The 24,198-nt window shown below is 44.0% G+C and overlaps 1 pseudogene; it reads right to left on the bottom strand.

Annotated features, from left to right (window-relative positions):
• Positions 1–544: 544 nt before the first annotated feature.
• On the bottom strand, positions 545–23,886 carry LOC148517202 (uncharacterized; annotated as a pseudogene).
• Between the last annotated feature and the right edge of the window lie 312 nt (positions 23,887–24,198).

The raw sequence follows: 24,198 nt of genomic DNA, 5'->3' as shown, positions 1-24,198 counted from the left end.
TAAGACCCGGTGTTCGCTAACAATGTAGTTTTGTCGCTTCTTGCAGTTTCAAGTGTTGCAAATTAGCTGCAACTTTTGAATAAAGGGCGCTTGCCATGGCTAATTAGTAAGGTCCCTGGTGCGGCAGAAGTGGCTGATGTGCCTAGAGTCAAAGGTGTATAGGGACACATCTGTACGACTGAACTTATCTGAAGTTACCAAGCTGTCAATGGAAAATACATTTCAACTGGATTCTTTTGTATTCAATGTTGGAAGTTGCCAATTGCACAACGTTTAGGTAACGATGCTAAATATATTAGGACAAAAAGGAAAGGATGGGGAACAAACGGACTATGCCAACATAAGCAATCTCTAAGCTTAAAACAAGAATAATATAAATGATGAATAGTAGTATTTTAAATAGAGATTCAAATGCTGAACTGTGTGGGATATTTAATCTACATCTTGAATTAACATTTGGAGGTCTTTCAAAGATAAACTATTGAGATTTTTTCCTGCCAACGAAATTATGACTAAAACTCTTATAAATACTACAGAAGATATTTCACGCCGTCATCTGGGAACATTTAACAATGCTAAAAGAGCCGAGATAAACTATTTTATGGGGACTAAGGGGAATGCCATCTAAATGGTGGTCCCTGTGAGAACCACATATGGAAAAATGAATATACAAAACAGTGTAAAATTATTAATAATACATTTTGTTCATCTATAAAAGTTTGAGAAATAAATATTGACTATTACAATCTGTAAGTGTAGGATTTTAAAATGAGTAGATTGAGGTACTGCCAAGGCTAGACCCACTCAGGCATGTGTACAACGGGTGGGCTGAATGGCTTTATCAAAACAAAGCCACCTGGTCTGTCTAAAACTGTCAAAAGAAAACCCACTACTCTCACACTCATTTTTAACAAAAATCCTGCCCACACTAACATTTAGTTCAAGAAATGACACTTACGGAGTCTCTTGTTACTGCTTGATTAATCCTAAATGCAATCATAGCCTAAATTAATCATAGAACTCTCACAATTCCCTACATAAATGTAGTATTATAAAATATAAGCATGTTTGTGTAAGAACACAAATACAGAACATTATTGAATGGGATTGAACATAAAAAACTCACAATGCTTACTGAAAAAAATGGAACATATTTAAAGACTGTTACAATAAAACAGAAATAAAACACAGAAATGGAAGAACTGTACTCACTTTTTATGTAATCTGACACTTGAACTAAGGAGCTCATTCAGACCCGCTCACTAGATGCGTTCGCTCGCACCCTGCATGTGCAAATCCAGTGCACGCCCAGCAAGGCAGGTGATCGCACGGCAAAGCGTTAGCATGCTCACTATGTCTTGGCATGCGATCACTTAGTGTATGCAGACACCCACCAGCCATTCATAAGACACCCACCTGCGCACATCACCTCCTCGAAGTGCATGAAAACATTGGTACATCGAGCACCATCGGATGCGATCGCAGCGCTTCGTTGACTATACCCTGCCGCAAGCACTGTGTTCACTTCAGAGTGAAATCCCACCAAGTGACATGTACTATGACACTGCCTTTTAATTATACACGCCTCTGAAACGGCATTGCAACACTCAGGCACGCCTGCGTTCGCACCTCCACTCCCCCGTTTCTAGCAGCTTGCCCCTGTCACCACCCACAAACAGTTTCTCCTGTCACTCACTCTGCTGGGCTGTCTATGCGCAGTGAGCATACGCTTCCCGATATCTTGCACCGGTTCACGCACGCACATTGCAATGCATACGCATGCGCAGAAAGCGACTATCGGCCAGCTACAAGCGTTCGCATCATAGCGAGCAGGTTTGAATCAGCTCCTAAGTGCAGATGGGTTGGGCATGGTTTCCTTTAGCTGACTAATTCCAAAAACTGACAATTTGAAACATTTTGCAACTTTTTTTTTTTTTGGTTAAGGATTGTCAACGATACACAATATATTATACTTAAAGCTAAAAGATAGGACCAAACAAATGTGTCAACCCTAATTGCTTGGAAACCTTCCTTCTCCAAGGAGTTGGAGTCTCAAGTGCATTGTCCCTGGGCAATATCCGTGGGATCCCTGCAAACTTCCTGTCTCACTTGTTTTAGCTTTTAACGGCTTTGTCACCTGTCTCAGTAGACTCTTTACCTCTGTAGTTATAACTAATTAGAAATTATTAAACTTATGACCAGAACACTTTAGATCTTTTCAGTGCACTGACAAGGACGTAATTACTAAAAGTCAGAAGCCCTTCTCTTCTGCGTCCCAAGTTTGTTTGACCCCTGTGCTCATAAGCTGGGTACACACTAGGGTAATGTGTACCCGGACGATATGGCGGCTGGCGGGCTGACATATAGTATCCGCGGTACACGCAATGTAATGAAGGACGGTATGATCCCTAATTCTGGCCTTCATTACCTTGCACGGCATCGCATGCGATATCGTCCAGTAGGTCATGCAGCAAGGCCGACTTGAAGATATTGCTAACAACTGTGGGAGTGCGCAGATTGGCCATACGCACTGAATGGTCTTTCCGATTCAACCGGACATGACATATCAGGCCGATATCACTCCAGCTTTAGAAGAATATTATTTACTTGAAGCTAACTACCTAAAGGAAAAAGAGATTTCAAAAAGTTAATAACTTGGCCAGTTATAGACAGTGTTCTATCAGAACCTAAAATCATGCCTGCGATTATCAAACAAAAGTAAATTGCAGTTATAAATGGAATAAAACTCTTCCAGTGTTTCTTTAATGAGGGTATACCATGGAAATATATGTCTTCCTGTGCTGCCTGTTGCCTAAGGAAATTTCTCCCTTGGCACTTACACGTACACCTGTCTCACCTCGCTTCTGTCTCCTGGAAACACAATATCTTGCATCAGAAGGACAAAAATACAATGGAAAACAATTAACTTCTATTAAAGTAAAAGTGCCAAAGGGGAGGGAAAAAATAGAACTAAGACGTAGGTCGTTGTTATGACGAAAACTTTGGGATTTCCTTCCTTTGGTTGTGGCCTCAAACGTATTCACATTCAAGGTGATTGATCTGCAGAAGGTGCCAAAGAGATGTAACTCATACTGTTATATGACACAGAAGAAGGAAACATTGTCACTGATGCATGGTACAGCCTTCACTCACAGACTCTGAAATCATATGGTGTGACACAGTGGGCTTGCGCCTTTGGACTAATGTGATATGAGAAAGGTAATGCAAACTTTTTATTACATTATATAGAATTTTATCTTTTAATTTCAGTGTGGGTTGCTGACATAGTAAACAATGCATAAAATGTCATATAAGTGTATCTGTAGGGATCTATCTATCTATCTATCTATCTATCTATTTATCTCATATCTATCTATCTATCTATCTATCTATCTATCTATCTATCTCTCTGTGTGTGCGTGTGTATTATAATGTTTTAATTACACCTTTTTTTAATACATACTGTCACATAATAATATACAGTATATATATATATATATATATATATATATAAATTATAAGGGCCCAATCGTGCCCTTATATTAAGGCTGACATTAAAAAAACGGAAATCTCCATAGAGAATTCTGGAGAAGGGGGGCATGGTGTTTAAGGGGCTACACTTCAAAAGCCATAGGAGGCACCAAGCTGAAATTGGCATGGGAGAGTAGAACTGTTGCTCGCTTCTGCATGCGGCAAAATAATAAAAAATGAGGATTTGGGAACAATCTAAAGTTCCAACTGTCAGTTTTTTTTTACACTTTCAGTTAAGACCACATTTCTGCTGTTCTCTATGGGGGATATTTGGGAAGGCATAACTCAGGGTAGGGGGTGAATTTAGACTTGGGGTTTGTTTTATTAGGTAGCTATTGTGGAATCTTTTGGGGTTCAGGTAATTGAGAAAGTTATATTTTTTAAACTATTACCTCAAGAATGTGCAATTATAGAGATAGGAAGATTCAATTCCTTGCGCAGCCTCAGTAGGAGCCTCCAGCAGGTGTACTCACTGTGGCTTCACCTGGGTGCACGAAGATGGCTGCCTTTAGTGGGCATTAGCAGTGGAGCAACCCGGCAATGGCAGCGGGATGCGGACATCAGTGGCGGCGGCGCGGGGGTCAGCGGATGAGGTGGCGCTGGTGTGAGAGGCGGCAGTGCAGGCATCAGCGGAACCCAGTGACTTCAATGGAACCGGTGGTGCGTGCATTGGTGGCGGGCTTGGATCCTAGAGGATCCAGTCCTTGCCTGCCATTCTGCAGAGTTCAGCAGCGGAGCCCATTTCAAAAATGGCGCCTAAGCGCCATTTTTGAAATTCAAAGATGGCCGCCGTGAGCCAATCATGGCTCGTTATGCCATAGCCCCACCCCTTTGGCTGGCTTAGCAAAACCAGCGCGAGGAGGCTGCATGGCAGCTACTGGTTCCTTACGAAATGTGGCTAGCCAGCTACGCAGCATTGCAAATTGGATCCACTCCATCATTTCTCGAGCCTATTCTGATGCGGGGCGACTGACACCTGCCAAGGTGTCGGCTCATTCTACTTGGGCGGTGGCAACCTCCAGGGCGGTGCACCACAGGGCCTGGGCTGAACAGATCTGTCGTGCAGCTACCTGGTCCTCTGTCCACACGTTCACTCGGTTTTACAGGTTTCATGTTTTTGCCTCCGGCGGCACCCACTTTGGGCGTACAGTTCTCCGGTCAGGTTCCCTCCCTTGGGGGCGGTTGTTGAACGTTCCATGGTCCAGTGTCCCCTAGCCTTGATGAAGGAGAAAAGTGCATTTTTGGGTACTTACCGTTGAATCCTTTTCTCTGATTCATGCTGGGGGACACTGCATTCCCTCCCTTATGCTCAGTCATGTTGCGTTGTATTTTTTGACTGGTTGGTCCTTGCGGTTCTGTTTTTATTTTGGTTATAAGAGTTTCACTGGGTTACTGCTTCTCCTTATCAGGCACTTTTGAATTTGTACTGGCGTGATGGGGTTGCAGAAGGGAGGAGCTTAGGGTTAAAGCTACAGGTTTAGTTTATTTAAGTGCCAGCGGCTAGGGATTTATGATAGGCATCAAAATACCGACACCTATCATAATCCTGATGCTGGAACGCCGAGGACGCCATCCCAAATGAAGGTAAGTCCAGGGTGCCCTTAGCGTTAGCCGTGGGGGGGGTGAAGGGCTAGGATTAGGGAGTTTAGCGTGGTTAGGTTTTGGGGGGGATTGGGATTAAGCACCCCTACGGTGGAGCATTAGGGTTAGGCACCCCCACAAAGAGGTTAGGGTTAGGCACCCCCCTGGGAGGGTTAGGTTTCGGGTGCGGTAAGGGGGGGTTAGGGTTAGGCACCCCCGGGGTAGGTTAGGGTTAGGCACTAAGGGGGGAGGTTAGGGAAAGGCACCACTAAGGGAGGGGTAGGGATAGAGGGGGGACACGGGAGGTTAGGGTATTTACCTGCGCCTGTCAGGATCTTGATCCTGTCGGCATCCACTGTCAGGATTTGAATCCCATTCCAGACAGACATGTTTTTTGGCTTATTATATAGATATTCACCCCACACCCATTTAATATTTTCATACAGACAATGCCTTTTAAACACAAAAATGGTTCTGCAGTATATGTTGGCATTTCATAAACATAATAAAATGACAATTATATTAGCACTAGTGATGGGGAACTGCTGCTGCTGCAAGGACACAGTGGCTAATTTATGGACGCACGGAAAACAATGTTTAAATGTCAGACACCCCAGCATTTCTCTAACCACCCCCTTTTACCTGATGTCCCACAAACACTGACTACCTGTCACTCAGTTTGCGAGTAAATCCTCTGTGTGAGCGTAATAGCAAATCAATCGCTATGCGCACGCAATGGATAACAATTGAGCAATCTGCTTCAGCATTTGTGTGCAGATCTAAATGAGGTCCCCAGGGGGATCTGTGTCAGGAAGCCAGGGTATCATGGTACAAATCTAATTTGGGATGCTCCAGGCCATGCTTCTCTCTGTGACCCGGAGTGACCTGGAGATTACTACAAAATTATTAGCCCGCACTTTTGTTGAACCCGGCTGGTGGCCTGTAATCCCTTTTCCTATCTATCTATTCTTTATAAACTTCAGTGCAAAACTTGGTGCTCTGATGCCTCTCCTATGATAGCTCTTTTCGGCCCAATTCCTTCTGATGGATGACATTTGCGTCTTCACAGAGGCCGCCTCCATGGCCTGCAAATCTATGTGCTCACATGTAAAAATAAGAGCATGACTGATACTGGCTGACGGGATGTAGTTAATATACCTACACTCGTCATCCCGGCTGACAAAATCCTGGTGCCGGAATGCCACTACCCGGCCAGAAGACCAGCACCGGAATACCGACAGTAGTGGACATCCCGACCCTGGAATCCCGACAGCCGGGAATGCCGAACATAAGTATAGCGGGGCTGGTAAGGACTTAGTTGTGGGGGGGTTTAGGTTTAGCCATCACCGGAGGGTGGGTTAGGCTAGGAGCAGAGCCGGCCCTAGGCATAGGCATTCTAAGCAAATGCCTAGAGCATCTGGAATGCCTCATAGCGAGGCTGCATCTCTGCCCCATAGCAAGGGTCCCCACTCGCAGCTACCGCGATCGGAGCTTAGCTCTGATCGGGCAGCACAGCTGTCAGAATGAGCTTTAGCAATTTCTAAGTAATGTCAGGGCTGCTGTAATTCTGCGTGAGGGACAGATGGTACTCAATGTTACCGATGTTTATGAACATTTGCAAGGTATTACGGATGTGAGATAGCGGTAGTGGGGGGCGGTGGGCTTCTTTATGCTGGCAGTGAGACGGCATTTTGATAGCATTCATTAGCATATATTTGCAGCAGACCTGCGTGCGATTACGGAACTGCGATTGCAATAATGATCCTTAATAGTGATCCTCTGTCTCTTCTCTACTGACTCTGCTTCTCTAAATCCTCAGTGCTTTGAGCTATATTTCCTCTTCTACTTCAGGGATAACACCCTCAGCATATGGGATTCATTTACCAATGGTCAATTTTGCCCCAGGTTTTAAAGTAGAGATGAGCGGGTCAGGTTCTCAGAGAACCGGACCCACCTGAACATTGCAATTCCAAGTCGGATCCAAGACCGGCTTGTGTTTTCCTGCCTGACTCGGATCTAAAAATGAGGCAAAACGTCATCCTCCCGCTGTCGGATTCATGCGGGTTTTGGATTATATAAAGCGCCATTTTCACACCGGCTGTGCAGAGAGAAGCTGTCAGACGTGTAGTCACTGTCAGTCACTCATTGTGTGTGTCCAGTTGGGGTTTTGGGCTGAAGGCTGCTGCTGTGTTGTCCATAAAGGGGCCTAGGCTGCAGTATATAAAAGGGGGCTTCCTACAGTTGGTGCTGCAGCTGCTGTGTCACTTGTCCTGTCAATTACCTGTGGCTGTTGCGTTGTTGTCCTATCCATCAGGCTAGGGCTGCAGTCCATAAAGGGGTGCTGTGTTGTCCAGGGGGGTGCTCTGTCAATTAGGGGTCCTCTTCTGCAGTGTAAAAAAAGTGCTTTTTTTGTGTGTGTGCGTTAGCAGCTTAGCTGCACTATTATTGTTCGGTGACACTACCGCCGCTTATCTTCCACATATTTGTGACTCTGCAGGTGGTCTGTCCGCCCTCGGCAGGGGTGCTTTGTTGTCCACAAAGAAGGGGTGCTGTCTGTTTTGTTCATCAAGAAACTGCTGCCTCGTTCAGGGGTGCTATTCACCAATTTTAAAAAAATAAAAGTGAAATAAAATTAATATTATCAATCCACAAAAAATAAATATTTTTTTTTGTGTGTGCGTTAGCAACTTAGCTGTGCTATTATTGTTTGGTGACACTGCCGGCTAGACCACAGTTTATCGTCCACATATTTGTGACTCTGCAGGTGGTCTAGCAGTACCTCCACCAGCCAGGCCATCTAATTTCTATTAGTTGTATACAAATTTAAAAAAACCTCCTCCAGATCAATGGTGTCTTTTAGGAACTGAAGAACTTGATCCTAGATTGATCTTCCCTCATAAAATGTTTTAAGAATCAAAACATTAAAATAAATAAATTAAAACCTAATCAAGCCTTCCATCCTTTCCCTGACTTCAGTCCATAAACATATTCCAACTCCGTCGGGCCTCTGACCAAGTTAAGGAAAACATTCTTGGTTTTTAAAATTCCTAAGGGTCGTAAAGTTTATAAAACTGCCATCCTGTCTACCACTGCAGTGCCACTCTGTGCCATGTTGGAAGCTGAACTTCCACATGTTACTGCCACCCACTGCTGTCGCTTAGGTTAGCCAGCTAGCTGGATGCAACCTTTTGGCCCTAAACTAGATGAAATCAATATTGTGAGCTGTGAGGTGGTCTAAATTGAAAGGAAATGACTACAAATAAATGGTCATTGAGGTTAATAATACTGTACGAATAAAAACAGGCCAGAATTATGTGATTGTAGCTGTTTTTATGATTTTTTTAAGAATAAATCCAGATCCAAAACACGAGGAGATACAGATCCAAAACTAAAACACGGGGGTCGGCGCACATCCCTAATTTAAAGAAGGATTTTGTAAATACGTTTTAAAGGCAATACACGTCTTGGTAAATAAATGCTTAGAACTCTTTACGTAGGCTTGTCCCTCCTGAATATATTAGTTTGGGTATGGTCCTCTGCAAATGCTTTCTTCTTCTGTCTCACTTCCGTGCTTTCACTAATATCATTATATCATCAGGTCATCACTTTCCTGGCTGTAAACCATAATTATCTTCCACGTGATCACAGACTGGTTAGGGAAATATCAGTCGTCTATCTCAGCGTATAGATGTGTCCAGCTACAGCTTTGCCAATCACGCTACAAACGTACCATGTGACTACCCGCAGCAGCATACGCTACAGTACGCTATGGCGTGCACTGCAATCGCACCATGCAATCCTATAGAGGCATGGGTGCGAATGCAGGGCGCGTATCCACTTGCGGGCACATGCCTCGTGCCATGCATGGCGCGATTTGCTGCGTACGCAGCAACGATGTAGCAGGAGACATCTGTATGTAACCGGATGTAATTTTGATTCTAGTCTACATGTTCCGCTGATCTTGAGCAGAGGGACTCACCAATCTGTCTTTATGTTTTCCTCAGCACTAATTATCCAAATGAGATTTGAATGTTATCAGTGCCATTACAATTAGGAACATTGCTTTAATCTCCTGGGAGCTCTAGTAGAAAAATAAACCTTTTATGTTTAAATCTGATAATACTTACAAGTCTAACACTATTTTCTTTGGTTGCATGATCATTTAACCCATTTTTTGCTTACCTCTTCCACAATGGGAATTGCAAATGGGCACTGTGCAACACACGTCATTAAATTAGTATTCCCATGAATATTCGCCAGCGTAGCCCTTCCAGTTGAGCTGATTCTCATTAAGGGTGGTATCCAATTAGTCGTGGTAAATTACTGTGACTAATTACCTCGCCCAGGGCTATCCAATTGTTCCCGAAGTTGGCCTGACGTGGGCACTTATCTGAGTTTTTTTGGGGACCTGGGGCCTGATTCAGACCTGCTCGAGAGCGCACAGCGCTCGCAAGCGGGTCTATGGTCCCCGACTGCACATACGCCGCCTCTGGCGTGAACATGCAAAAGACCCGTACTGCAACGGCAGCTCCGTGATTGACAGCTCGCCCCATTTTGTAGGCGGGGAGGGGGGGTGGCTGCACAAATGCAGGCGCCCCTTTAGGAACGCCTGGTGTTTGTGGACGGCCCTACTGACATCACTCGTGATGTCAGTAGTGGACTTCTTGCTCTATTAGGGTCTCCTCACAAGCCCGATGGTCGCGATAATTGCGACCATCGCCAGGCCGCCCGCAAAAGCTGTGGGTGGTCACCCACAGCTTAGCGAGCGGCCTAGAGGCAGAAAAAAAACCCGCCCTACTTCAGAGCGAGCGCTCGCAAACAGCAAGTGCCTCTCAATTAGGCCCCTGATGTGTCCCGAAAAAGAATCCTTGATAAGTGTAACTTTTTCACCAAAAAATAGGCAAAAACACATAGGCCCGTGAGCTTATCGTGGCACCTATGTGTTTTCGGGACAACTGTTCTATTAAATCGACCAAAATCATAGGATAGGGTGAAAAAAAATTTTGGCAAAAATCTGGGATAGTGGGCAAAAAATCCCTGTTTTTCGTCGATTGCGGTGGTCAATTAGCGCCCGAACAATGTTCGGGGCTAATTGGATACCAACCTTAGTAGACATTGAACAGCACACAAGGCAGCTAATACAGAATTTTACAAAGGGACCATTGCACCTCGTGAGGATAAGTCACATGACAGCTCAACAAGACGTAGTGGAAGTTTGCAATATTTGTTTTCCATCTACGCCAGTTTAGTATCCACTCTAGGTTGCCTCAAACTAATCTCAGGTTGACGTTCCTCATTGTCTTAATGCCGATGTGCTCACACCTTTAAAACGTTTATGGTGCATTTTAGTAGGTGGCTGTATGGCCAACAATATCAAATTACTGAAGATGAAGACAGTGGATGGTCCTCAAAATATTAAACTCCCCACCATCAGATGCATGTCTTCCCACTCCCAGGGTAGTGCAAAACCAATAACCATAATAATAATGAAATAACGACACTGATACTTGCTCAAGGGGAAAGGAAGGTCAGCTTTTATTTATTTTCCTAGCTAAACTATTAATAACTAATTAAACTAGCAGATAAACTAAAATACTAAATAACTAAAATACTGAAATAATCTAATGGTGGCACTGAAAGAACGGCGCCACAATGCAAGATCCGCCAACTGTCACTCCATACTCCACCCTTACCAAAATGGGAGGCGACCAGCCAGCCCATTGCCACACCCAAGGTATCCACCTCCCGCCCCAATGACACAACATGAGCTCTCCTGGAGTGATGGTACCAGTGAGCCCAATAGGGAAGAATCAGCCTAAGCCATGTATTGGGGGGAGAGAACCTGAAGATCCATAGACAGATGGTGACTACAACCGTTCTTTCCTGCCAACCATGGACCTCAGCTGAGGGCCATGCTGCCACCATGACCTAATTCATAACCTCTAAAATACCCCTGACTATATCCTCCACAAAAAATAAACAATCCTCGTCATTCAAATGAACCTCATCTGGCCGGAATAAATGAGAATCACGAAACCAGATACAAGGATGTGAGATCACTCCTCCTCCGAGATTGCTAACACAACGGCTAACCACCGAATTCACCAGTCTCCTAGCTGCATCCAGGGCCCCCGGAGACACACCACCATGCCACATACAACATGGAATAATATCTGACCATAGGAGCACGCAAGGCCGCATGGCCGCAATGTTCTCCAAATCAGCCATCATGGAACACCGCAGATCCTACCCCATCCGGGAAGTCAAATCATTGCTTCCTAAATGAATGACAAGGACCAATGGGATACCAAATGACACAACAGACCGGAACAACAAATCAAGCAGAGCATCCCAATGCATCACTCTAACTCCCAACCATCTAACTTTGTCTAAAACACGGGACGGACCACGGCCATGGTCAAAACGAGACCATCTGGCCCAATGAACAAAGGAATGCCCAACTATCCAAACGAGTGACAAATCCACTTGAGCACCTGTAAGAAGAAGGTAAATAAACTGTGAGACAAAAAGGAAAAGACCAGAAAGACAGAGACCTAGGCCTATAAGAAAAATAACAAAATGGGGGGGAGGGGAAGGGATCCCAACTTGAGGCAAAAACACAAAACATCCACCAGCCGGCTACAGCCTGGGTTAAAACCAGTGGTAAAACAAAAATTTCTCAAGGCCCCCACTTGAGTGACGAGTAGCTAGTCATTCAAGTTGGGATGCCATACACTTACCGAGGGTGGATATACCGCCTGTAGACTTCCAGCGCCCTAGTGCATTTATCACCTCCACCGAGGAGCCCCTATGCGGAAGGAATGAGTCCCAAACTCTTTTGCTGGGAGGTCAACCACCTCAAAGCATCATTTAAGAACCCAACCAAATTGAAAACAGGTAATTGGGTATCCATTGGCATGCATTAACCAAGCCCCTCCTTTCACTGAAGGACGAAGGTCTTCATATCTTCTAGCCCAAAGCACCGGACACACTGCAGAATCTGAGCAAGCCGGCATGGTAACCCAACGTCTCCTTCATAACTGATCGGTCTTATACCGACGAATTCTGCACAGCAATGCAGAATCATCTATAAAAACATGTGAAGAGAGCAGCGAGGGGTGCCCCCTTTTTGAGGGCGCTCCAAGCTCCGAAACCCTAAAATCCCCGTGATCCACCATCACAAAAACGCCATGCCACACATCAAGATCAGACGAACAAACAGACAAAAAGGCCTGCAGCAATTGCTCCAGCAGTAGCAAATCAGTAGGCTGTCGGGAGTCTGGAGGAACCAGGGCCAGAAGCGCCCAACCCCTCAAAGCCTTCTGCCCTAAGAATGTCGTCTAGTCGCTAATGAATTAAATGATTGCTTTCCAGTCTAATCGTGTGGTTCCAAAGCACAAAAAATTATTTTATGTAAAAAAAGTAACATGTTTGAAGTTTAACAATTAGAGTAAAAAGCAAGAAATATACAATAAGTACAGCCGATACATAAGCATGCGCACTGGTCCCAGTATACAGTCATTCAGTCCTGAAGTCTGCGGTCACAAAGAAGAAGTCTGTACACTGCAGCCAGTACACAAGCCTATATACGGTACAGGTTACAGAGATAATAAAGAAGACAAGTTGGCAGGTTTTCATTGGGTCTTGCTTCCGATCAGTCTGGTATGATACAGGTCATTGGTCAGTTCATACTGTGTCTTCAGGGGTATGGATCAGTTTGCCAACAGTCTCTATTGTGCGTTTTCCCACCGAAAAACTGGTTAAAACTGGCTACAACACTACATACAAGAAATAGCATTCTACTCAATAACTCCCTATCATCCATAACTAGCAGACGCATGATGCGACTTCTTTGCTGATAAAAATGGATGTCTGCAAATAAACAGGGATTTAGTATGATACCAAACATGACATGTCCACTGTATCCTGAAACTTAGATCTCTTTTAAATACATCTTACATCGTAATTATTAGATAACAATACCTTTAATAACTCTGTTTATTAACTATAATGTGTGGGAACCATTTTATAAGTGTGTGTGTGTGTGTATGTATGTGTATACATGTGTGTGTTCGCATATGTGCATCTGTGTTGGGTTCGCATAGGTGTGTCTGTGTATGTGTGTGTGTGTGTAATTCGCCCCGGCAAGCAGTAACATGCCTGTCACATTGCTATCAGACAAAGGACGATAGCATCGATAGGTATTAATTGTTATACTGATTTCATCCAGTTATCTGACTTCAACAGTCCACCCTTTGATAGCAAACATAACACTATTATATTCTATTCTTAACCTATTTAGTCAGGCATAATAAATTAATATCTAATGTTCTATACAGTATGATACAACTCGGTCATTGAACCGTCAATAGCGTGCCTCAGGAAATGGTAGAACAACCCTTATTCACACTCAGCGGATCGATATGGGACCACTGGTAGGATGTGGGAGCTCATCTAACCTATAAAGGAAATTTGGGGGAATTGAGACTACATTATCTATGATGTTTAAAGTAACATTTACGATACATATTATTGTACATGACTAAGCCTATTCACATTTTATTATCTGATGGTACATTCAATTTCAGGATCACAATGCAGTTCTTTATCGACCTTAATACCCATACTACCACATCTCACCACCATCATGATTTAATTTTCACTGTTTACCTTGGTGGTACATTTTCCACACTTCAACACAGTAGGAACACATCTGACACATAAACCAATTACTAAAATGACAACAAGCATAAGAATAAGGAGCTTACCTACATTAGCAATCATTTCCAGGGCCCACTGTCCTAGACCGGAGAACCATTTTATAGGGTTCAACCATGAGAACCATTCCCCTACCTCTTCCTTTGTCTCATACAGTGAAGAATTATGATTCTTCTGAAATTCCCATTTCAGTTGTAGAATTTCATCCATTCTCCGGTCAATCACTTCTTTGGAGTCATTCGTATTACTGGTGATGTATGTGCAACACTTGACACCAAATTGGGTGGCCAAAGTCACACAATATCCACCAGTAATAGATGTCAGGTAGTTTAACACTAGCCTATGTTATACCAATTCCTTTTTATAAGCCTGTAGCTCCTTACCCATATACCTGAAAGTGTCATCATACATCTCGGTGATATTGTCTATTAATTTAGCCAGGTCTTGGATACATCTAAAATTTAAAGCTCCCCGAGTGATCCTGGTGGGATCTAATGCTACCAAAATTTGGAAGCCAGTTGTTTCACTAATCAACTGTGTGGCTATATGTTCTTCACAAGGGATCATATTTCTTTTGTCATGATGTTCATACTGCGTGTGTATGTATGGAGGTGGTGCGGTTTTATGGATACCAATCATTTCATCATGTGTAAGGGTCATTACCTCTGGGACCAATTTGCCTATAAAACATAAACCCTTGGAACTCGGAGATATCCATGAATAAACCCTTCTTCTACAAACATAGTATACATTATCTGGTAGGACATAAAGTATATTACTATCCTGCACAATATCACATAAAGTTTTAACAAAACTACCTATGCCTATTGTCCTCATCTGTTCAAGACATGTCTCAACCTGAATAACATTTCGACAATAACCCATAGGAACTTTCCCAATAGATACCACACTTGGTTTGTTCCTACGTCCTTGTCTCTGGTGTTCGTCACTACTGGTGTGCGGAGCCATTGTCTGATCGAATAAGTCTGCTTCCCAATTCTCCAGTCTTTCTATGTATGAAATGTTTAGACACAGCAAAGACCGATCTATGAAGTATTGGTGGAGCTTTAAACTAGGGGACCTAGTGATGTTATACTTCCCATCTATGGACCTTCCTCCCCATAATTCAAGGACCTCAGAGAAATTTAATGGGAATGGTAATAATCTTAAATTATGCTGTCCCTGAGGCAAATGAGTGCACACCCAACATTCAGTCTGGTTTAAGACCTTACCCACTAAGGAATGGTAATCCTCTAAAGGATGCCCGCCCAAATACAGATTACTCTTGGACTGGCATCGTTGGATGCATTTCTCATCAACTAGGAATCCACAGTACTCACAGATACAATATTCCTCAGACAATAGCCCCTCACACTGTCTCCAAGTTCCATGGCTAGCAGATCTCTTAATAATCCCTGAACTGAGTTTGAACATATGTTGCCCTGATCGTTCTATCGCTCTCTCCTCCGACTTTTCTCTATTGCCATCACTATCGGCCTCCCTCGCCGGCATCTGTCCGCCGTCACAGAAATAGGAAATCTTGAAACAAATAAAAATGAGAAGAACCCTGGAATAAGAAAAAGAAACAAATCGCCACTCCATTGCTGGGATAGTAGTCTGTACATGTCTCTGGCTCAGTTGTTTTCACTGCAGTCTCTTGTTCTCCCGGAACAGGTTCGCAATCGACAAGTCTACATTGTCTGTCTCGACTTCACCTTGTATCTCCTTCGGGTGGTTGACTTTTCGGCAGCGAGTGAAATGGACCCAGGTATCTCTTTCTGCCACTTTCAAGGATGTGGTACTTGGTATATGACACATCCCATTTTACACAGCAAATCCCTTCCCAGCAGGTTAGTAGAAGTTACCGCTGCCAGGAGAAAGGAATGCTTGGTGTGCGTGGCCCGATAGTGACCTCTGTAGATTTAGTTAAAGGGTAATGCAGCACTCTCCCCGTTACTCCCATTACTGATACGGTCTTGTTGGTAACCTGTAAATTAAAATTTTTTACGGATCTGGTCACCCCTGTATCTACAAGAAAAGTATGTTTAGTACCAGATATACCAACTGTCATTGTAGGTTCTTCCCTAGTATTCTCAGTTAACCTGACTGGTTGTAGACCACAGGTATGACCTGACCCCTAGCACTGACTATCACTCTCCAGCAGAGCGTTTGCTGTCACTATGTGAGCGGGTAACTGTTGGAACTTTTCTGAATCTTTTGAGTGCCCTCTCTGTGTGTATTTATGTGTTCCCTTCTTAGGTTGCCTCCAGTTTCCCACTTTACAGTGCTTTCTTATGTGTCCTTCTTTGTTGCAATTAAAACACCTTACTGTATACCTTCGTTGTTGGTATGTGTTGTAAGTTTGTGACTGTGTAGGTAATCCTTCTAGAGCCTGAATGCTCACTGTCATTAACCTCTCACTCTGTTCCTCTTTCTTCCTGGATATATTCTTATCATGATCTATAGCAGATTCCCTAAGTGCATCTACAGTGATTCCTCTCCAATTAGGTAGAGAGGTTTGTACCCTGGTCTTTAGGTTATCTTTAAGACCATCCATTAGTACTGTAACAGCTACTTCCCTGTGGTGCAAATCATCCTTTATATCTGCTATATCTGTGTACTGGGTTATTGTTAGCAGCGCTCTGGCAAAATACTCTGCTGCAGGTTCACCATCTTTTTGTTTGATGGTAAAGATTTTACTCCAGTTCACTACCACAAGTATATGGCCAGCTGTGTGATTATTCGCTTTTTATTTACCTGATTATCCTCATCCTTTTGTACATCAGTATTGGAAGGAAGACAGGCCCTTAACACCACTCACCAATCTTTATTAGTTGGCTCATGAGCATTACCTAAATCTTTAATGAATTTCTGACATTTGGCCAACTCTTTCCTAGGATCTAGGAAATCTGACATAATTGAGTGCAATTCTGCTCTGGTCCATGAACAATGCATTGCTACATTCCTTATAGGAACTATACCATATTTGTCCGGTTTCCCATTGGGAACTGCTATTGTACGGACAGGGTGTATACCTACCACATCACTATGTTCAGGATTAATTTCTGGACTGATTGTTTCGGTACTATGGATGTTACCTCTTCTACCACGTTCTCCACTACTCTCACCAATTTCAACCACTGCCCCTGCTGGTGGGATCACTCCCTTTCCTTGGCTCTGTGGAACATCTAGCAAATGAACAGCTTGGGCAATGGCTGAAATAACAATGGGTTCATCATCTTCTACAACAACATTTTCCTTAAGGTGACTTAATACAGGATATAAGTTACTTGTTACAATTTTTTTGTTTTGCTATCGACTGTACTTTCACCTGCGGCCGCATAGGGTAGCGAAGGTGCACATGCGCTTGCTTCTTTATGCATGGTAACGCTACCTTGAAGCATGGGTACGCTACCTTGCAGTGCGCTACCTTGTGGTGTGTTAAATTGCGGCGCGAGTACGCTACTTTGCGGCGCACTACTTTACAGTGCGCTACTGTGCGGCGTGCTACTTTGTGGCGCGCTGTTTTGCCATGTGTTCCCCTCGTGCAGCCACAGCTTTAAACAGTCATTGTACTTTACCCTTTTCTTTAATGATTTGACTAAACATATGTTATCTCTAACATTGCTTAATACCTCCAAATCAAAACTGCCAACCTTGGGAAATGGTCTCATACATCCTGTGGTCATCTTGACCCATATGTCACAGTATGCCATAGCGCACGCGCCATACTTCACATACATTGTATATCTTGCTGAACCAGTCAGCCCTTCCTCACGCAGCACACCGTCGACCATCTCTAGGATTTGCTTACCACCCATCTGGAAAAGGATTTTTTCCCAATGTTTTGCAACTCAGCTCCTGCTAGAAATCTCTAATGCGGATAAATTCACAAGCTGCTTCCACTCACTTCCTCCCACTGTGCACACTGACCGCTAAGCGTGATTGTCAGCATACGCAACAAGGCAGCAGAGTATCGCCTATGCAATTATTCTGCCTTCCGTACGAATTCCCAAGCTTCGTCCACTAGTTTCCTACTTTGAGTATATTCTAACTGGTAGCATTTAAGTATTCCATTAACACTTAACCTTGCCAGCGATTTCCTCCCATGCAACCCCAAGTCACAATCACAGTTTTATACGCAACCATGCGGTGTGCACGCAACTGCCTATAGATACTAACTACCAATAAGCTTTGCGATTACTATTGGGTGTGTCTGCCGAAAACCCCTTGTTTTCACTGCCAGTATACCTGCTGTGTATACCTGCCCAGTAGCAGTTTGCCTCGTCAGACACCTACCGGGTTTCCCTGTATCATTTCAACAGTAAATTCACATTCACATTCATATCCACCTTTGTTTTTTGCACAGAAAAATTGCTTTCCCAAATGATTGTAATAACTATTCAGAGGTTTTAACAAGTGATCACGCTATGAATACAACAAGACTATCTATCAAAACGATTGTTTAAACTAGGGGTGAGCGGGTTCGGATTTCTGAAATCCGAACCCCCCCGAGCACCCCCGATCCGAGGCCGATCCGAGTCAGGCTCGACTTTTCCCGCCTGACTCGGATCTGAAATCGAGGCAAAACGTCATCATCCCGCCTTCCGGGTCTCGCGGGTTTTGGATCCTATATAAGGTACCCGCGTCGGCGCCATTTTCTCACTCGGCTGTGGACAGTGAAGAGGGAGGGTGGGAGTTAGGGCTGGCTGGGCTGTGTAGTATAGTGTAGTGCAGAGTAGTGTTGTGTTGTGCTGTGCTGTGCTGTGCTGTGCTGCTGTTGTCCACTACTTCAAAGTCCATAGGGGCTGGCTGTGTTGTGCTGTGCTGCTGTTGTTAATAGGAGCTGTGTCCACTACTTCAAACTCCATAGGGGCTGGCTGGACTGTGTTGGGCAGTCAGTTCTCCATAGGGGCTGTGTCCACTCCAAAGTCCTGTGCAGTGTCCCAGTCCTAAAGGGGTGCTGTAGTGTTGTCCAGGGGGTGCTCTGTCCATCAGGGGTGCTCCCCCCAAGTGCTAAAAAAATAATATTTTTTCTGTGTTTGTGAATTGTGTGCGCAGTAGCCGCACGTGCATCAACAAAGTAGTGCCAAGCATGCGCCTGTGTCATAAGTAAAGGGCCGGCTGGCTTGACCGTTAAAGGGTGCTGTAACCCCCAAAGTACACTCCAGTCCAAACCCAAAAAAAATATATTTTCTGTGTTTGTGAATTGTGTACGCAGTAGCCGCACGTGCATCAACAAAGTAGTGCCAAGCGTGCGCCTGTGTCATAAGTAAAGGGCCGGCTGGCTTGACCGTTAAAGGGTGCTGTAACCCCCAAAGTACACTCCAGTCCAAACCAAAAAAAAAAATATTTTCTGTGTTTGTGAATTGTGTGCGCAGTAGCCGCACGTCAATCAACAAAGTAGTGCCAAGCGTGCGCCTGTGTCATAAGTAAAGGGCCGGCTGGCTTGACCGTTAAAGGGTGCTGTAACCCCCAAAGTACACTCCAAACCAAATAAAAAATATTTTCTGTGTTTGTGAATTGTGTGCGCAGTAGCCGCACGTGCATCAACAAAGTAGTGCCAAGTGTGCGCCTGTGTCATAAGTAAAGGGCCGGCTGGCTTGACCGTTAAAGGGTGCTGTAACCCCCAAAGTACACTCCAAACCAAATAACAAAATATTTTTTCTGTGTTTGTGAATTGTGTGCGCAGTAGCCGCACGTGCATCAACAAAGTAGTGCTAAGCGTGCGCCTGTGTCATAAGTAAAGGGCCGGCAGGCTTGACCGTTAAAGGGTGCTGTAACCCCCAAAGTACACTCCAAACCAAATAAAAAAATATTTTCTGTGTTTGTGAATTGTGTGCGCAGTAGCCGCACGTGCAACACCAAAGTAGTGCCAAGCGTCCGCCTGTGTCATAAGTAAAGGGCCGGCTGGCTCATTTCTTAAAGGGTGGTGTAACCCACAAAGTGCACTACTCTCCAGCAAAAATAAAAAAATATTTTCTGTGTTTGTGTGCGCTTTAGCCGCATGTATATATCAATATAACATAAATGGAGGACCAAACTTTCTCTAATAAAAATAAAATAGGGAAAGATCAAGAACCACTTCCTCCTAGTGCTGTTGCTGCTGCTGGGAGTTGTTCATCTTCCCAGAGAGGAAGTAGGAACACCACCACTTTTACTAAACAATTGACCCTCCAACAGTCCCTAGCGATGAGGATGAAGTACGACAGCAGTCATCCTGAAGCAAAACGTATAACTGAGGCCTTGACTGCTATGTTGGTGTTAGACGTGGGTCCGGTATCCGCCATTAGTGCAGTGGGATTTAGACAATTGATGGAGGTAGTGTGTCCCCGGTTCCAAATCCCGTCTAGATTCCACCTGCATCCTCAAAGCAGCAGCGACAAGCATGCGTCTGTCTGTTAAAGGGTGGTGTAACCCTCAAAGTGTGCTCTACAAACAATAAAAATATTCTTCTTTTTTTTTCTGTCTTTGTGAAATGTGTGGGCTGTAGCCGCACCTGCATCCTTAAAGCAGCAGCGACAAGCGTGTGTCTGTCTGTTAAAGGGTGGTGTAACCCTCAAAGTGCGCTCCACAAACAATAAAAATATTCTTCTTTTTTTTTCTGTCTTTGTGAATTGTGTGGGCTGTAGCCGCACTTGCATCCTCAAAGCAGCAGCGACAAGCGTGCGTCTGTCTGTTAAAGGGTGGTGTAACCCTCAAAGTGCTCCAAAAAATAAAAAATATTTTTTTATGTGTTTGTGACTTGAGTGCGATGTAGCCACACGTGCAGCAACACAGTAGCAGCGCCAAGCGTGCGCCTGTGTCATAAGTCAAGGGCCGGTTTGGACATCTGGTCCGGACTGAAGGACGTGCCAACAATTTCTGACAAGTCTACTGTCACTGCATATGATACTGTCCTCAAAGCAGCAGCAACAAGCGTGCGTCTATCTGTTAAAGGGTGGTGTAACCCTCAAAGTGCGCTCCACAAACAATTAAAAAATTCTTATTTTTTTTTCTGTCTTTGTGAAATGTGTGGGCTGTAGCCGCACCTGCATCCTTAAAGCAGCAGCGACAAGCATGCGTCTGTCTGTTAAAGGGTGGTGTAACCCTCAAAGTGCGCTCCACAAACAATTAAAAAATTCTAATTTTTTTTTCTGTCTTTGTGAAATGTGTGGGCTGTAGCCGCACCTGCATCCTTAAAGCAGCAGCGACAAGCGTGCGTCTGTCTGTTAAAGGGTGGTGTAACCCTCAAAGTGCGCTCCACAAACAATAAAAAAATTCTTCTTTTTTTTTCTGTCTTTGTGAAATGTGTAGGCTGTAGCCGCACCTGCATCCTTAAAGCAGCAGCGACAAGTGTGCGTCTGTCTGTTAAAGGGTGGTGTAACCCTCAAAGTGCGCTCCACAAACAGTAAAAAAATTCTTCTTTTTTTTTCTGTCTTTGTGAAATGTGTGGGCTGTAGCCGCACCTGCATCCTTAAAGCAGCAGCGACAAGCGTGTGTCTGTCTGTTAAAGGGTGGTGACACCCTCAAAGTGCGCTCCACAAACAATAAAAATATTCTTCTTTTTTTTTCTGTCTTTGTGAAATGTGTGGGCTGTAGTCGCACCTGCATCCTTAAAGCAGCAGCGACAAGCGTGCGTCTGTCTGTTAAAGGATTACATCGGTGACAGCATCCAAGTAGGCATGTCAGACAGTCCGTACCTGTACTGGCAGGAAAAAGAAGCAATTTGGAGGTCCCTGTACAAACTGGCTCTATTTTACCTGAGTTGCCCCCCCTCCAGTGTGTACTCCGAAAGAGTGTTTAGTGCAGCCGGGAACCTTGTCAGCAAAAGGCGTAGGAGGTTGCTTCCACAAAATGTGGAGAAGATGATGTTCATAAAATGAATTATCAACTCTTCCAGGGAGACCAGCCTCCAGAACGTACAGAGGGACCTGTGGTTGTGGATTCCAGCGGGGACGAATTAATACTCTGTGAGGATGAGGATGTACACAACACTGAAGAGGGTGAGGAATCGGAGGATGAGGACGACATCTTGCCTCTGTAGAGCCAGTTTGTGTAGTGACAGATTAATTGCCAGCTTGTTTTGTGGGGGCCCAAACGAACCAATCATTTCAGCCACAGTCGTGTGGCAGACCCTGGCGCTGAAATGTTTGGTTTGTTAAAGTGTGCATGTCTTGTTTATACAACATAAGGGTGGGTGGGAGGACAATTCCATCTTGCACCTCTTTTTTTTCTTTGAATTATGTACTGTTTGGGGCCTAGTTTTTCAAACTGCCATCCTGTCTGCCACTGCAGTGTCACTCCTAGATGGACCACGTGTTTGTGCCGCCCACTCGTATCTCTTAGCATAGTCATCCAGCTACCTCGGTGCAACCTTTTGGATATAAAAACACTATTGTGAGGTGTGAGGTGTTCAGAATAGACTGGAAATGAGTGGAAATTAAGGTTATTGAGGTTAATAATAGCATAGGAGCAGAAAAACACACAAATTCTGTGATTTTAGCTGTTTTTATGCTTTTTTAAAAAAAAAATACAGATCCAAAACACAAAACCCAGAACCCAAAACACGGAAGGGTGGTTTTGGCAAAACCAATCCAGATCCAAAACACGAAGAAAGATCCAGATCCAAAACCAAAACACAAAACACGAAAAGTGGCCGGTGCACACCCCTAGTTTAAACATGTGGCAGTAATACAGGGAAGATGCATATGCAATGTGCGAATCGAACATTAGAGTACAAAATTACAATAAATGAAACAGACTTTTCTCTCATTTCCCTAGGTCCCAATCAGCGCTCCTTAAATCACACAAAAACGGATATTCGGTTTCACAACACAGAGAGATTAAACAGGTTTTAAACACATTGCGTTCTTACCTGTATATTGATGCGTTCACCCTTTGTTGATGAACTGAATCCGTACGATTTGCGTAATTCCCGGTAGTGTGATATCAGTCACGAGCCCCCATCTAAGAATGTCATCTAGTTGCTAATGAATAAAATGATTGCTTTCCAGTCTAATCGTGTAGTTCCAAAGCACAAAAAGTTATTTTATGTAAAAAAAGTAACACGATTGAAGTTTAACAATTAGAGTAAAAAGCAAGAAATATACAATAAGTACAGCCGATACATACGCATGCGCACTGGTCCCAGTATACAGTCATTCAGTCCTGAAGTCTGTGGTCGCAAAGAAGATGGCTGTACACTGCAGCCAGTACACAAGCCTATATACAGTACAGGTTACAGAGATAACAAAGAAAACAAGCTGGCAGGTTTTCCTTTTTTCTTGTTTCCGATCAGTCTGGTACGATACAGGTCATTGGTCAGTTCATATGGTGTCATCAGGGGTATGGATCAGTTCTCCAACAGTCTCTAGTGTGCGTTTTCCCGCCGAAAAACTGGTTAAAACTGGCTACAACACTACATACAAGAAATAGCATTCTACTCAATAACTCCCTATCATCCATAGCTAGCGGACGCATGATGCAACTTCTTTGCCGATAGAAATGGATGTCTGCAAATAAACAGGGATTTAGTATGATACCAAGCATTACATGTCCACTGTATCCTGAACCTTAGATCTCTTTTAAATATATCTTACATCATAATTATTAACTAACAATACCTTTACTAACTCTGGTTATTAACTATAATGTGTGGGAACCATTTTATAAGTGTGTGTGTGTGTGTATGTGTGTGTATACATGTGTGCGTTTGCATATGTCCATCTGCGTTGGGTTCGTATAGGTGCGTCTCTGTATGGAATTCGCCCCGGCATGCAGTAGCATCCCTGTCACATTGCTATCAGACAAAGGACGATAGCATCAATAGATATTAATTGTCATACTGATCTCATCCAATCATCTGACTTCGACAGCACCAAGAAGTTCTTTGAAAGGTCCTCCAACCCCTTCACCTAGAAAAAATGGGACAACCCAGCCAAGGTTTTGACAGCCACAACCCTGGACCTGCCTGAATCAAACAGGTTCCACACAAACTCGAGCATAAGCTCTCAACCGTTCTTACTTCAGTTTCAGGGCGGGCCACAAACCTACGCCATTCTGCCCACTCAGCATGATAGCTTCGTAGTGTACCTGGGGCGAGTGATCGATGGGCTAACCCCTCCATGCTGGTTTGATAACCTGCCAGACATAAGATGGGCACAACTCACCAACCTGATGAACCATAGGGGCAAGAGAACGAAAACGTGGCCAATCAAATGAGATATCAGTGATATCATGGTTTACTCCCGGGACATGTTGTGCCTGAAACACGATGTTAAATTGCAAACAACATAGGACCAATTGAGCCAGCAAACAGATAGCTGGCAGGGATGTCGCTCATTGTTGGTTGACCACGTGAACCACACCCAAGTTATCGCACCAGAA

Source organism: Taudactylus pleione, unplaced genomic scaffold (assembly GCF_031769625.1).
Source record: "Taudactylus pleione unplaced genomic scaffold, aTauple2 ptg000225l, whole genome shotgun sequence".
NCBI classification, from domain to species: domain Eukaryota; kingdom Metazoa; phylum Chordata; class Amphibia; order Anura; family Myobatrachidae; genus Taudactylus; species Taudactylus pleione.
The sequence above is the reverse complement of the archived record's forward strand: the minus strand, read 5'-3'. Positions and strand labels throughout refer to the sequence as shown.